The sequence below is a fragment of the Malania oleifera genome, chromosome 4 (genome assembly GCF_029873635.1).
Source record: "Malania oleifera isolate guangnan ecotype guangnan chromosome 4, ASM2987363v1, whole genome shotgun sequence".
NCBI lineage: Eukaryota > Viridiplantae > Streptophyta > Magnoliopsida > Santalales > Ximeniaceae > Malania > Malania oleifera.
This window is the reverse complement of record NC_080420.1, coordinates 28,828,384-28,845,426: the sequence shown is the minus strand read 5'-3', so window position 1 is coordinate 28,845,426 and position 17,043 is coordinate 28,828,384.

Sequence of the window (17,043 nt, the reverse complement as noted above, 5' to 3'; positions counted from 1 at the left end):
CATAATCGTATTCATAGTTATATTCTTTCATTTCCCATGTTCATTTTCACATTTCCTAGCCTATGGGTGTCCAGAAGCACATAGCACGTCATGTCTGTAACCCACGACTATACATGTCTCATATCAATTCACATTCTTTCATTTCTCATATTTATATTCACATTTTCCATCCCATGGGTGTCCACCAGCATATAGCACGTCATGTCTGTAACCCATGACTGTTCATTTCACTCTTCACTTTTATAACATTCCCTAGCTCATGAGCATCCACCAATATATTTTACACGTCATATCTATAGCTCATGGCTGCCCTGAGGATATTCATATCGTCATGTTTTCACCCCACATGACCGAGTTGTGCGACTTGAAGGCTGGATCTAACCGCGGTTGGCCTACCCGGTTAGATCAAAATAGTGAACATGTCTGTAGTATGATTGTCCTGCCAACACCTTTTCCGAACTTTAGGGTACAACACAACCCTGCCCATTGGTCCAATTGACTGTCATGCCACACGCTATACAAGCCGTGTGGTTGCACTAACACAATGCTAGCAACGGTACCGTGCTCTTAGAATTACTCTGGTCCACCACGGTTCTCATTTCTACATTTTAGTATTCATAATCCATTTTATCAATATAACTCAACATGTCAGTATAGTTCTCATAATCCATTTTATCAATATAGCTCAACATGTCAGTATAGTTCACATAATTTCTGTATCATTCTATCATTCATGTATAATTTTCATCATTTCTACACAATTCTCATCTCATTCCAGTATATTTCATTTCACATATTTGTATAACACATCTCTCATCATTTCATTTAAACACACACACACACACACACACACACACACACACACATATATATATATATATATGTATGTATGTATGTATGTATATATATATATATATATCCCATTTTATCGTTTCTCAATGAAAACATATCTATATAACACATTTATCATTATCTAGTAAAATACACCTCTATTTCATAATTCATCATTTCTCAGAAAATACTCATCAATATCTCACTTTCATTATTTCTTAGTAAAATACACATGTACATATAATAATAATAATAATAATAATAATAATAATAATAATAATAATAATAACAATAATAATAATAATACTGGGTTTCTCATATTTTCACAACTGAGTAAAACATTTTCATACTATAACATAATATCATTTCTCAATACAAAACACATTTCTCAATTTCTAACACTTTCCTAGTATAAATTTATTATTTCAAAATTCCTCATGCCACACAATTTTTCACTTGATATTCATATTATAAGTATCATAATGAATATATCATAATCTCATTTTCACATATTTACTCAACCAGTAGTTTTCAAAAATAACTGTTATAATTTATTCTCCTTACCTGCCTACTGAGAGGCTTGCTAAAATCCCTAAATCCACGCCCACGACGTTTGGAACTCAAAACCCTAAAATCACATTTTCCCTAATTCAATTAACTTAACCCCAACATTACAATTATTTTAACATTTCCTAGGTCCACACACTCCCAATACTAATTAAACTTTAAAAATAATTAATGGATATAATTCCACTATCCTTAACTTAGCCTTGGAGTGGTGCCTAGGAAACCCAAATTAAAAATCTATTTCGATTAAAATGACAAGGATCGAAGCTAGGACCTCGCAATGGTGTCCGATTGTCGATTTGACTAGAGATTTAAAGAAAAATTGAGGAGAGAGAGAGAGAGAGAGAGAGAGAGAGAGAGAAATTACCTTATCCCAGGAGTGGTACCTACGACACCCTAGTCACGAATCCACTCCGGTGAAATGTTGATAGCAGAGAATGGAGCTCAGGGGTATTTTTTGTTCTCTGATCGGCGCACGGTTGCCCAAGAAAATCAAGGGGAGAGAGAGAGAGAGAGAGACGAAGACGTGAGGAGAGAGGGGCGCCTCTCTGTTGCTCTCAAGAAGCTTCCCTATAGCTTTCTTAAGCTTCAGGGTAAGTTTTTATAAATATATAATATAATATTATATTAATTATTATATTATATTATTAAATTAATAATAATTTATTTATTTATATAATAATTTAATTTAATTTAATTTTTCTTTTTTTTTTTTTACTCTTCCATGCATATAATTTTATGGGCATTACAAGAAGTCATGAAAACATTTAAGCACACAAGCAAGAAACAAGATATATTCTATATAAGTTCATTTCTTGCATTTTAAAATATATATATATACATCCCCTTATGATTATCAATAAATACTGGGGACGATGCTTGTTGAAAAAGAAACTTTAATATGAAAGATCAAGCAAGCAAACATCTTTCTAGGGCACAATCAAGCACAGAACATGTTATAATCAGAAAGTTACAACCATATTGATCTACATGTGTCATACAATTTAACTGCAAGATCATATGGCAAAATCAAAGAAAATTGTGGTCAAGCAACATATTTCAAATTAAGATTTTCAGTAAACACATTACGCTTAAACACAAGCCACAAAAATTCTAATCTAAGCAGGGTGAGCACACAAGATAGAAATTTAATTTTAGATGGTCCCCCTATTAATTTGAATATGTGCTTAGATTTTGTTAACTACTTATACTGATATAAATTGTGAAAATTCATTTAGAGTTAAAATAGTATAAGTACTAGAGTTAAACAATTTGTACTTCACGAGTAAAATCATTCCTAGGACACACATGCACTAGAAATCTAACATTAAGTTATGTGCAATGTGTTCATATGCCCCAAGAACAATCCATATCAAAAATATAATTTCATAGAAAATCAGATATGATGTTCGAGGTATTTAAAAAAAATTTAGGACTCAAAAAGTAGAAACAATGAAAATGTGAGTCCATGGGTTAGGTGCTTTTAATCCTTTTCTCAGGGATGGGGTTTAAGTTCCCTTGTATGTTTGCATGCACGCATACTTGCAATTTAGCTCAAGGATGATATACATTTACACACATTTATCATATATTCATCCTTTCAAAGGATTTCAGCATGCAACAAATATTAGTCATTCAACACATAGCATGACATGTTGCATTTCAATTTAAAAGCATGATAGCCAATTATAAGGATAACACAACTCAAAATACACAATGAGTGCGTGCATGACGAACACTCCCCCTAAGTCATGCAATTTCATTAGTCTATGAACCATCATCAAGACATAGGATGTTTAATTAAATAGATGATGCTTTACCATTTGGGTCCGGAATGAAAGTACATAATCCAAAGATTTGAACCAAATGATGTCTATGAACTGGTCCTTCCTAAGACAATAAAATGTGTACATGTTTTCAATTTATATAACATTTTGTATTTAACATGTACTAACCTATTCAATTATTCAGCATCCTAGGAAAGTTCAAAAAATTTTGATTTGTACATGTTTTTCAATTTAGCATGTTGGAATTGGTGTGATCCCAAGAAGGAGGGGGGGGGGGGTTGAATTGGGTTTTAAAAATATTTTGACTAAATTAAATATTTATGCCGATTCACCACATATCATATCCCATTTTAATTATGGTCGTATATGTAAAAACTGAATAAATAATATGTGCAGACATACACATGTATCTCATTTAAAATAATGTGTGCATGCAATTTATTATAACCAAAGCATACACATGTTGAATTTAAAGTGCATAAATTAAATGAGATAAGGAGAGAGCGACACATGATATTTGTTATCGAGATTCAGTCAAACCAGCATTATAACCAAAGCATACATATGTTGAATTTAAAGTGCATAAATTAAATGAGATAAGGAGAGAGCAACACATGATATTTGTTATCAAGATTTAGTCAAACCAGCCTACGTCCCCGCCTTGGGCATACCCCCCAAGGATTTCACTAACCCTGCTCACTTAAATGGGCGAAACAGAAGCCGTTTACAACCTTTCCTTAAGGGGTAAGGTAAACCCTAGCTTAATTACCAGGCTGAACCCAACTAGTCTACCTTACATGGCGGAGATACCCCAACTCAATTCATGGGTTGAGCCACAACCAACACTCCTTGCAAGGCGGAGATACCTCAGCAACACTTTACGGGCGGTGTCAAAACCTAGCTCAATTTTCAGGTTGAGCCCAACTGGCTTACAAGTATAAAACTTTTCATCCAATATGAATGCTTCTTAAAATAAGCAGAGATGTACAAGTTGAAGATCTAAATGCACTCTCATATGATTTAAACATGAAACTCAATATAGTTATGATTTTTATCTCAAAAATATTTTTTAATAAGACGTGAGAGTATGAAAAATGATTTTCTTTTTAAAATGACCCTTAAAAATAATCAATGAGCCTTTGGAGCAAAAATGTATATGATTAAATACATGCTCAAGGCTTTTCTCAAGAACCTTTTCAAGCCAATATATATCAATTAAATATATGCTCAAAGTTTTTGAATAACCCAAGACGTTCTTCTCCAAAAATATTTTAAAATAAAAAATAAGAGAACTTGGGTTTCCTTTCTAAATGATTGACCTTAAAATATAAGAAGACTTAAGAGCAAAATATATATGAGATTTAAATATATGCTCAAGTCTTACTTGGATAAACAAAATATTTCCCCAAAAATAATTTTTACAAAGAAGAGTATGGGAGAAATATTGTCTTTGAAAACCATACAAAGGCTATCAAGCAATATATATATAAAAACTTGAATATATATGCTCAAGCCTTTTAAAATGAAACCCCAAAATATTTTTTTCTCCAAAAAGATTTTCAAGAAGTGAGCGTAGGAAAAATTAATCTTTGAAAAACACTATAATAAAAGGCCTTCAAGCAATGTATTTATGAATGAAATAAAAGCTCAAGCCATTATCAAATAAAACCCCAAAAAAATATTTTCTCCAAAAATGATTTTCAAATAAAAATGAGAAGGAGAAAAATTACCTTTGAAAAACTTCAAGAATAGAAAGGCTCTCAATAAAATATATGAGTGGATATGAGCTCAAGCCTTTTTAAGAAACCCCAAAAAAATTTCTCCAAAAAAAAGATCTTCAAGGAGGAGTAGGAGAAAAGAGAATTTAAGCTCAAATGGGGTATGAAAAAATGGAGAGAATCACAAGATATTTAACTAAGCTTTCAAAATGATTCTCTAACATTCTGATATTTTGACCATAACTTTTTCTATAGAACTCCAAATTTGACGTTCTTGGTATCAACAAAACGCTAAGAGAAAATCCCACAACTTTCATGTTGAAAACTTTTTAAGATGAGAACGGATTGGTTGAGAAAATTGCTCATTTCTATTGTCTGGTCGATTGGAGCTTTTGAAAAAATATAGTTTGCCTTCATTTAAGTTCAAAAAACCCTTAAAAAACCTTTGGTAAGTTTAGAATTTTAAATAAAATTTTTTTCTTGTTTCTTGGAGGTCCTTAAGGTCAATTTATAGTCATTTTGAGTTTCAATTCAATTCATATGATATGCATGCACATACAACCCTAAATTACTATTACAACTTATAAAATAATAAATAAAGTCTTCAAGTCTTCTGCTCTTCTGATTGTCCATGGAGTATGCCTTGGAATATGATCGTTGGTGTGCATTTAAGGCTTCCATATTGCATCTCTCATTTGTGCCTTCTGTATTATAAATCTGTTCAAAGACTAAACGTACACATGAGATGCTGTGGTTTGTCATAATCAAAATAGGGATCGGACTCAAAAAGTCAACATAGCACATAGCATATATAAGATTCAACATGTACCAGCTTATTGAATTAAATTTTGCATGCATTTTCTATACAGATATTCCTAAGGTTCAACTAGCATGCATTTTCAATCTAAGGATGAAGTTCATTTGTTTAAGTATTTACCATTTACTCATCCTTTATTATGAATCTCAACATACAATAATCTGCCTATTGCATTCTATTCAGCACTCGATAGCCAACAGGGCTATACTCAAATGATCACGCAATAGTTATGCAGGACATAAAAGTGCATCAGATCATAATCATTTAGGCACATGGTTTATCGACGTTGAATATTTTGGGAAAATTCTAACAAAATTTTAGCAGCATGCCATTTGTAAATTAAGCATTTCCTGAAAATTCATGCACTTGAAACTTGATGATTCAAGCAAACAATTCATAATAGTATGCATCATACAGATACCATTCAGTTCAAGCATGTGAGAACCTATATCCACTACCAGCATGCAATTCTCATCACTACATTAGTCATGCATGTGGCGTTCTAGTTCAAGCATGCATTCTAATAGATTCATCAACAATTTATGTAAAATATAAACTATCCATCAAAAGATATAATCATTATGTAAGTAATGGATAGAGGCATCCAGCTCAAACAAAAATCATCCATCATATGATTAAACATTTACGCAAAGGATATATTGTAAGCCTTCAGTGCATTAATCATAATTAACTATTCACATAATAGGTTTAAAAATTTAATGAGAAATGGGTAGTGGTATTCGGCACTCAAATCATCCAATTTAAAACGATAAACAAAAGCACAATAAATTATTTATTGGATGAGATTTTAAAATTGCAGCTCCTCCTAAGTTATGCAGCCAAATCGTTAAGTTTTTAGTCGAAAAATCTAAATTTTCAATGATTTATACTTGACTTTTTATACTGAGTTTAGGAGAAATATGATATATAGTATGAATATAATTTCCTAAAACTCAATTCAACGTGATGGACAAAACAATTTGCTATACTTATGTCACGCCTCGAAACGGGCCCCAGGGTGTGATGTAGTAACCTAACTATCCATGTATCATACAAAACACACATGATACTATAATGAATGAGGGTCTGACCCCGTGGGGTTCCCGTACACCTTATATACATTCACATACACGACATATACGCAACGGAAAAGTTCATTTCATACATACATCGTACCATACCAGAGTCTATACAAATAGAGTCTAAGCTCCATATTACAAAACATAACCTAGGGTGCCAGCAATACCCAAAACAACAACCCTGTCATAGTCCAAGTACTCACACAAGTACTCTACGTAGTAAACCGACCACCATGCTCCCAACACTAGGACACTAGTTTCGGTTACTCAAAGGACCTAAAAACATGTACGTACGATAGAGGTGAGACACATCTCAGTAAGGTAGGATCAAATTATATCGGTGTGTGACATATGAGTGTTATCATGACATAAAACATACACAGTTCCGTTCCAATATTTTCACAAAACAGTTCTAGTATAGTTCTCAACACACACACACACATAATCAATCGACCTGGTGTCGTCACACCCTTCGGCACGAAGCCGGCTCACATTACACAACGTCCTTGGCACATGGCGTAGCCATAGGCTCCCATGGCATCGTATTGGTACATCTGGTGGATCAACACCTTTCAGTGATTAGCAGGTAAGAGGCGATATTTCACGCCCTCGAATATAGAACCAGACACTTTTGCCACTAACAGGTGATATTTCACACCCTCGGATATAAAGCCGGACACTCTTTCACAACCTGGAACAATTCAGAACATACGTTCCTATATCTCATTTTAGCAAATCACAACTCAATGCATATTCATATAACAGTTCAATCCACACTCATTTGGTAATCACAAAATCATGATTTTCAGAATACAGTTTAAAACAAGTCAAGGCACGACCATCTCCATAACACAATATACTTAACAATATATCCACGATTTTCCAACGAAACCAGAGATGCAACCCAATGCCCACTTTGTAAGAACCCGAAAAATATAGAAGGAATTTCTGTAGATTTCGTCGACAAAGCCAAATTTCGTCAACGAATGCAGTAGACTTTTCATCGACGAAATTCAGAGGTTCGTCGACGAAGAGAAGCCGAGAGGTCAGGAAAAGTTTAAATATCAGACTTCGTTGACGAGGTTGCCGATATCCGCAACGAAATCCTTGACTTTACGTCGACGAAAATCAGGCGGGTCAAAGGCTTAAAAAGGGGATATTTGGTTTCTTCTTCATTAAGTTTCCCTACTCTCTCTCTCTACTCTTTCTCTCTAAACTCTCTCTCTCTCTAGATTTCCCTGCCGGTCGTTAATAGAATCGGAAATCTGAGGTTACCACGAGGATTGTGGAAGGATTCTCTACAACTTCTATGGATCGGAATCTTGGTTTGAGCATTTTCGGGTTTCGGGCCAAAATTGAGGTAAGGCTTGATTTTTGTTTCTGATTCGATATATGTGCAGTAGTATGGATTATAAGCATGTTTAGTATTGTGATTTGTAGATTTTGGAGTCTCGATTCGTAGTTTTGAGGGCTGTAGAGTTCGTGGTTTGGTTTCGGGTTGAGGTAAGGGGATTCTGTTTATATCAGTTCATTTTCAAAATCAGGATCGGTAAGCTTGTGGGCTACGATCGTATGTATGTTTTGACTACTTATTTGGGGGAATCTATCGGGTAAAAACATAGGATTTTTGGATTATGATTTTCGGGAAAATTGGGGGATTTCGGGTATTATCTCTTATTTGATTTGAAAACCGTTTATGTTATTTAAATTGTATTATTGAGGTGACCGTAATCCACATTTGTATAAACTGTATACTAGAAATTGTAAACGATATGATTTGTCGTAAACCAAATAAGTGTGGTACGTGTGTATGTATGTAAATGTTCCAGGTATTTGTGAAAACAGCTCTATGGCGGCTTATTACCGTACGCTGAAATGTATAGGGACGTGAGTTCCAAAGTGATTCCAGGTTTTGTGAAAATCGGCTAAGGGCGGCTAACTACCGTACGCCGAAATGGCTAGGAACGGCTAACTACCGTACGCTATAACAGCTAGGGGTGGCTAACTACAGTATGCTGTGCCCTGTAACGGCTAACTACCGTGGGCAAGAGTGGCCGGCTCTATATCCGGGGTGCGAAATATCACCAGTATGATTCGGTTGGTCACCGAATGTAGCAACAGACCACAGTGGTTCTAGGTTGACGCAGCGTAGTATGCACATGGTAACGTAATCGGGGTTAGATCAGGTGACCTTGTGTAGTTGCATGTGTAGCAATGGATTCACAGTGGGTCTAAGTCGGAAACCTTCGTAGTTCAATGTGTTGGAACGTAACCGCTGTGAGACTAGGTGACTTGTGCAGTTGTGTGTAGTGTGACGACACTAACCATATGTATGTATGTATGTATTTGAGTATCGTATGAACTGGAATGGTTTTGTGAAAATACTGGAACTGTATGGAATTGTATGGAAATGTATGGAACTTGTTTTGAAACTGTACGTATTGTTTCAAACTGTATCGTATATATGTGTTATGAAGTATGAAAATGACACTGGTATGTCACACACTGACATAACCTAATTTCTCCCTTACTGAGAGGTGTCTCACCCCGAATATATACAAATGTTTTTCAGGTCCTTCGGGTAGCCGAAACTAGCATCCTAGCATCTAGAAGCGGGTTGTGTTTAGCTACTGTTAGTACCTGATAGGTACCAATTTTGTAACCGGGTTGTCCTGATAGATTTTGTAGACACCCGTGGTATGTATAGTATCTTGTGGGTATGTTTAACCCTATATGATATAGACTCTGGTAGGGTACAATTTGATGTAAAGAAAGACCATTTTCCACTGCGTATATTGATGAGTATGGACATGTATTGTATGTATGTATATAGGGCATCCGTTACCCTATGGGGTCGGACCCTCTTGTATATGGTATCATGTATGTTTTATATTGATACAAAGACAGGTTAGGTTACTAAATTCAAGCCTGGGTCCCATTTCAGGGTTTAGGGCGTGACACACTTTTTCCCAAAACTGTAACATGAAAATCTCGTAATTTTTACCTATTAGATTTCCCCAAATAAGTAGCCAAAACATACACAGGATCATGAACCACAGTTCTACCGAATCTGATTTAAAAAATAATTGATATAAATAGAATCCTTTTACCTTTCCCTGAAAATCCAACCCGAACTCTACGGCTCCTAAACAACGAATCGGGTTCCCAAAACCTATAAATCATAGTACAATATTACTTACAATCTTACTCTCTATAGATCTACTGAAACGGAAATGAAAACCTAGCCTTACCTCGATTTTTGGGTCAAAACCTGAAGACCTCAAAATGAAGATTCATTCCAGAGAACATGAAGAGAATCCTTCCTCGATCCTCGTAGTAACGTCGGATCGTTGATTCCAGCGACGCACAATGAAGAAATCTAGAGAGAAGAAGAAATGCTCCGAATTCTAGAGAGAGAGAGAGAGAATTTTGATAACTTAGCTTCTAAGCAACCCAAAAGGATATTTATAGTACTTTTGACTTGGCCAACCTCATCAACGAGGCGGCGTCTTCGTCGACGAGCCAACGAAGGAAATTCATTGACGTTGTGGTGGCCTCATCGCCGAACCTGAGTGTAGAGACCCAAACCCGTAATAAGCTAGGTTCATCGATGAAGGTGTCACGTTCGTCGATGAAATCCCTTCAGTGCGTCATCGACGAATTTTAGAGTGTCGTCGATGAGGAAATATCGAGCGGGACAGAGAAAATATCTGGACTGGACTCAGTGATGAAGGTATGGCTTCATCGACGAGCTGTGTGGCTATCTCGTCAACGAAGACGCCACCTCGTCGATGAGTTTGACTTGGTCAAGAGCCCTATAAATATCCATTTTGGGTTGCTTAAGGGCTAACTTTCTCGCAAAAGCTCTCCCTCTCTCTCTAACCTACGATTTTTTTTTCTCTCTCTCTACGATCCTTCACCGTTCGATGTCTGTTTCTAAAAACGGACGTTCCTCCATGGATCAGAGGAGGAAACTCTACAAATATAGCTGATCGGATCGTCATTTTGAAGATTTTTGGGTTTACCCAAAAATCGAGGTAGGGATTTGATTCCGTTTTTTGATTAAGCAGTTATATAGTAGTCTAAATTTCAGAGAAGTTATGTTTTGTGGTTTTTAGGTTTCGAGGATCCCGGGTTGTCGGTTTGGACCGTTTCATACGTGGTTTCGTTTCGGGTTTAAGGCAAGGGGAATTTGATTACAACATTATTTCTAAAAAACTAAACCGCTAAAAAGTTAGGTTATAATTATATGTATGATTTAACTGCTTATTTGCTAAATTCCACAGGGTAGAAATGCCGATTTTACGATTTTTGGTAAAAACGAGGATTTTGGCGTATGATCTCCAAACTTTACAAAACTTCTTTATTTGCATTACTATTTATGTAGGAGATGCTTGAATCCCTTATTTCTCTATTAAATGATGTTTATTGTATTATATACTATATAGCGGGTTTTTGATCAAACCTAGTGTGACATATGTATTGAAATGGTATGTGGGAATCTTTTATACGATATCTGTGTATTATAGGAACTGGAGTTTCATTTTGCTATACTAATATGTGGAAAACAAGTGCTAGTTATATACTGAGCTTTATACCTAAAAAAAAGGGTAAACCGAGAGAGTGTGTGCCGGTTTATACCCGAAGTGATTGAATGAGTTTGTGAAAATACTGAAATTGCACTAGTTATTATGTTTTCATTATAAATTGTATATATGATATATGGAAACACAACTTGCTACCAAAAGAAGTTGGAAAAAACTTAAGTGATGGGGTTGAAAAATACTCTAAACTTTCATATGCACGGTTTCGATGCTAGCAGTACAGTGCAACCACACATGAGGATCATGGTGGGTACGTAAGATAGTCGGCTTGTAGGAGTTTGTAATCACTAGTGAAATAATAGACCAGGGGAGGCAGTCAGACTATATAATAGATGCTCGGTAGTGTCTGCACGAACAGGGCACGTCAGAGGCGTCAGTGCACAACCAGTGCCACGGGGAAACTAGACAAAACTTCTTATACCAAGCTGGTCGTTGTTCTAATATTCATATGCATGATTTAAATACTAGAATGTGCAAATAAATCTCATATGTTACAGTATCGTAAAAATACTTGATATGGATCGACTTTAATTGAAATATGTTGTAATATCTTCTTCCTTACTGAGAAGTGTCTCACCCCATTATACAACCTTTGTTTTCAAGTCCATCAGGATGTCGGTCCTAGTTGCTTGAGGGACTTGGAGAATTATTTTTAGTTATAGCATACGTAAGTGTACTATGTGTGTATTGAACTTAGTTGGAGTATCTTTTTGGGGTTGTAATAATAGGGTATGTTCTAAGCCTGGATAAATGTATTTGAGGATACAATAGTAAACTCTGGTATATGTCTAATAGAAATCCAGATGAATGCTTATGTTTTTTCGCAACATTTGCATTCCAGTTATGTATGAGTTACACCTGTATGTCCCTATTTAGTGCAGGTTGTCTATGTATCTTGAACAGGTATAGATATTTTGTATGAGTAGGTGACACCTGAGTTCGTATAAATGGTCGGGTCGTTACACTGAGATTTTTTGAATTTCCCAAAATCTCTCGGCTTCTCCTCATTGACAACCCTCTGCATTTTGTCGCCGAACAATAGAAGGGCCTTCGTCGATAAAACATTGGATTCGTCAACGAAGCCTGCTCAATTTATTGTTTTATTATTTTCTTATTTATTTATTCCATGTCTTACGGGTCGAGTTCTTACAACCTCCCCTCCTTAGAAAAATTTCATCCTCGAAATTTGTAATCTCTCATTTACGAACTCATCCACACAACCGAATACACATACTTGACTTTAGGAAGAGCTGGCGGCCACTTACAACGCAGCCCCGTCACAATACATACATACCCTCGCTTATGGCGGAGGAATACCATGGTTACATACATATACCATCTTGAGAGTTCACAATAACTTACACACTCCCAGAGACTAACCACATATCACAATACAATAATAGAGTAATACACACATACTCAACCGAATCTACTATCCAAACTACCTCTTGGAACAACTGTGGATACTTCCGGCGTATCTCCACTTCCAAATTCCAAGAAGCTTCCTCAACCTCGTGATTTTGCCACAATACCATCACTAGTGGTATATCCTTAGTACGTAACTTCTAAAATTTACAGTCTAGAACCTGAACGGGTACCTCCTCATATGCAAAAGCATCCCCAATTTCCAAGTTCTCGTAACTAATAACATGCGACGGATCTGACACGTACCTCCTCAACATGGATACGTGGAACACGTCGTGGATCCTCAAAAGCGCTGGGGGTAGTGCAATCCTATAGGCTACAAGATCCACTCGCTTAAGAACCTTGAAAGGTCCGATATAACTCGAGCTCAGCTTGCCCTTCTTCCTAAATCTCATCACCCCTTTCATCGGAGCAATTCTCAGGAATATCTTACCCCCCACCTCGAATTCCAACTCACGGCGGCGAACATCCGCGTAACTTTTCTTCCGACTCTGAGCTGATTTAATCCTATCTCGGATCAAACCCACCTTTTCACACGCTTGCTACACGATTTCAGGTCCTAAAACCTGATGTTCACAAATCTCATCCCAATACAGAGGAGACCGAAACCTCTGACCATACAGAGCCTTGAATGATGCCATCCCGATACTAGCCTAGAAACTATTGTTATAGGCAAACTCTACTAGTGGCAGAAACTGCATCTAACCACCATCGAAATCTAACACGCAAGCCCGTAACATATCCTCTACGATCTGTATTGTTCTCTTCGACTGTCCATCATTCTGGGGGTGGAATGCTGTACTGAAAGTAAACTTCATCACCAGTGCTTCCTGCAAACTCTTCCAGAATTGAGAGGTAAACCTTGGGTCTTAATCTGACATAATGGACATTGGTACCTCGTGCATTCTGACTATCTCATGCACGTACAGGTGTGCTAGCCTACTCAAAGGGTAGCTAACCTTCATCGGTACAAAGTGAGCATTTTTCTTCAACCTATCCATGATTACCCAAATGACATTCTGCCCGTGAAGCGCTGGCGGCAATCTGGTAATAAAGTACATGGAAATATGCTTCCATTTCCACTCCGAAATAGCTAAGGGCTGTAATGACCTTACCGACCTCTGATGTTCAGTTTTCACTTACTGACGCATCAGACACTACTCCAAGAACCGAGCAATCTCCCTTTTCATACCACTCCACCATACAGTCTCGCAAAAATCCCGATACATCTTTGTGCTACCAGGATGTACCGTATACAAAGAACGATGCACTTCTTTTAGAATCATCCTTCTGATCTCATTGTCGTTTGGAACACACAGCCTGGTTCCAAAACTCAACACACCTCCCTCAAAGATGTTAAAATCCACAGCCAACCCCAGCTACACTTTCTCCACAGTCCTAACTAACTCCGCATCACAAGCCTGCGCTGCTTTAATACGCTCAAACAAAGTCGGCTGGATCACCAAGCTAGCAATGAAATCTTGATGATCTCCAACCACCAATTCTATGCCAAAGATTTCTAGATCTCGTCTGATATGATGCTGAGCTACAACTACAGATACTGCTGCATGCGCCGAATTTTGACTCAACACATTGGCTACCACGTTAGCTTTCCCCAGGTGATAACTGATGGTGCAATCGTAGTCTTTGATCAGCTCAAGCCACCTTCTCTGCCTCATGTTCAACTCCTTCTGCGTGAAAAAGTATCTGAGGCTTTTGTGGTTAATGAAAATCTCACATTGAACGCCATATAGGTAGTGTCATCAGATCTTCAATGCATAAACTACAGCAGCCAATTCCAGATCATGCGTAATGTAATTCTTCTCGTATTCCTTGAGTTACAAAGAAGCATAAGCTATTACTTTACCTTGTTACATAAGCACACATCCAAAACCCTTCAGAGATGCATTGCTATAGATCACAAAACCGCCATCTCCAAAAGGAATGATCAAGACCGGAGCAGTAACCAGTCACTGTTTCAACTCCTGGAACACACCACTCGCAATCTTTGGTCCAATCAAACTTCACACCTTTACTGGTTAATCGTGTTAGAGGCCTAGACAACTTAGAGAATCCCTCAATGAACTGACGATAATAACCCTCCAGTCGCAGAAAACTTCGAACCTCCTGCACACTCTTCGGTCTCACCCAGTCAACTTCAATTTCAATCTTGTTAAAATCAACTAAGACACCGCCATTAGACACCACATGGCCTAAAAACACGATCTGCTTCAACCAGAACCCACATTTCTTTAGCTTGACATACAGCTCCCTCTATCGCAGAATTTGTAGCACCAACCCTAGATGGTTTTCATGCTCTTCCGGACTCCTTGAGAATACTCATGGAAAACCCTGTTCATCAGATCCATGAACACCGTCGGAGCATTAGTCAACCCAAAAGGCATGACTAAGAACTCGTAGTGGCTGTATCTGGTTCGGAAGGCAGTCTTCGCAACATCCTCAGATCTAACCCTCACTTGATGATATCCTAGCCGTAGGTTGATCTTTGAAAAGGCATGTGTCCCCTACAGTTGGTTAAAGAGGTCATCAATACAAGGCAATGGGTAACGGTTCTTCACAGTCACCATGTTGATCTCACGATAATCAATGCATATGCGCATTGACCCATCCTTTTTCTTCACGAACAAAACTAGAGCTCCCCAGGGCGAAACACTAGGTCGGATAAAGCCCTTATCCAATAAATCCTGTAACTGCTCCTTCAACTCCTGAAGTTCTACTGGAGCCATTCGGTATGGAGCTTTAGAGATCTGTGCCTTGCCAAGTTGCAACTCTATCGCAAACTCCACCTCACGATCCGGAGGTAAACCGGGTAAGTCTTTTGGAAACACATCCAGAAACTCATTAATCACTCGAATATCCTCGAGTTTCAACTCATCCTGCGGTGGTTCCTTCAAGCAAGCTATGTGTCCTTGACATCCATTTAAGAGTAACCTCCTTGCCTATAATGCCAATAGAATTTGTGGCGTCGAACGCACACACGATCCTACACTCTCATACTCCTGCTCCCCATGAGGTCTGAACACTACCACCTTTCCACGACAGTCGATCACAGCATAACTGGAAAATAACCAATCCATTCCTAGTATGACGTCAAAACCAGACATATCGTACACCACAAGATTCGCCGGTAGCAGCCTTCCCTGAATTTCCACTGGGTAGCTTCTTATCATCCTCCTACAGGACGTTACACTCCCAGACGGTGTAGCTATAGATAACCCCTCATTTATAACTTGGGTATCAACCCCACATAGATTTACGAAGCTCACAAATACAAAATAATGGGTTGCACCAGAATCAAATAAAACAATAGCTCTATTTGAAAGCAATAACAAGGTACCTGTCACTACATTCCCCGCACGGTCAGCATCCGCTGGAGTAAGAGTATAAACCCTCGCCGGAGCCATATTCTCCTGGATGGTTCCCCGAGGTATATGATTGCTACCTCAGTTCACACTGGATGCAGGCGTGTCTCTCTTCGGTGCGCGGCAGTCACAAGCCATGTGGCCTAATATAACGATCGCGTGACTGGTCCATTTAAGAACCCTGACACTCGGTATTCTGAAGGTAGCCCAAGCCATGGTTCCTCTTCTTCCATGATCCCTGACGAGAACCAGATGGCACTGGCCTCTTCTTCGGTTCCTGATCCACCTCATCCTCCCGGATGTCAGTCTCGATCATAGTGGCCTTATCCACCAAAACCAAAAACTCACGGATCTATAATATATCCACTAATTTGCGGATGTCTTTCCTCAGGCCCTTCTTGAACCTTCGAGTCTTCTCATACTCGTTCGAGATCAAGCACGACGCGAAACGGGATAGCTTTATATACCGAGCAACATACCCCTGCACCGTCATATCTCCCAATGTCAGAATAGAAAACTCGTCCACCTTAGCATCACGTGTGGAGGCCACTTCCTTGAAGCGACTCCACGTCATCTCTATTGGACCAGCTCTCTACTTCTCTAGAAGACTGACCGCAGTCCACCATCGCCCAGCCTCCCCAGATAGCTGGAAGGTAGTGTAGAGGACTCTCTGCTTATCTGTGCAGTGTAGGACCTCCAGAATCCTTTCATTGTTCTTGACCCAGTCCTCTGCCATCATCGGATCAGGTCCTCCTGAAAATTTCGTAGGGTGCATATGTTTGAACCTCTTGATGGTACACCCCGCAGCAGTAGGAGAATGTTCACATCTCCT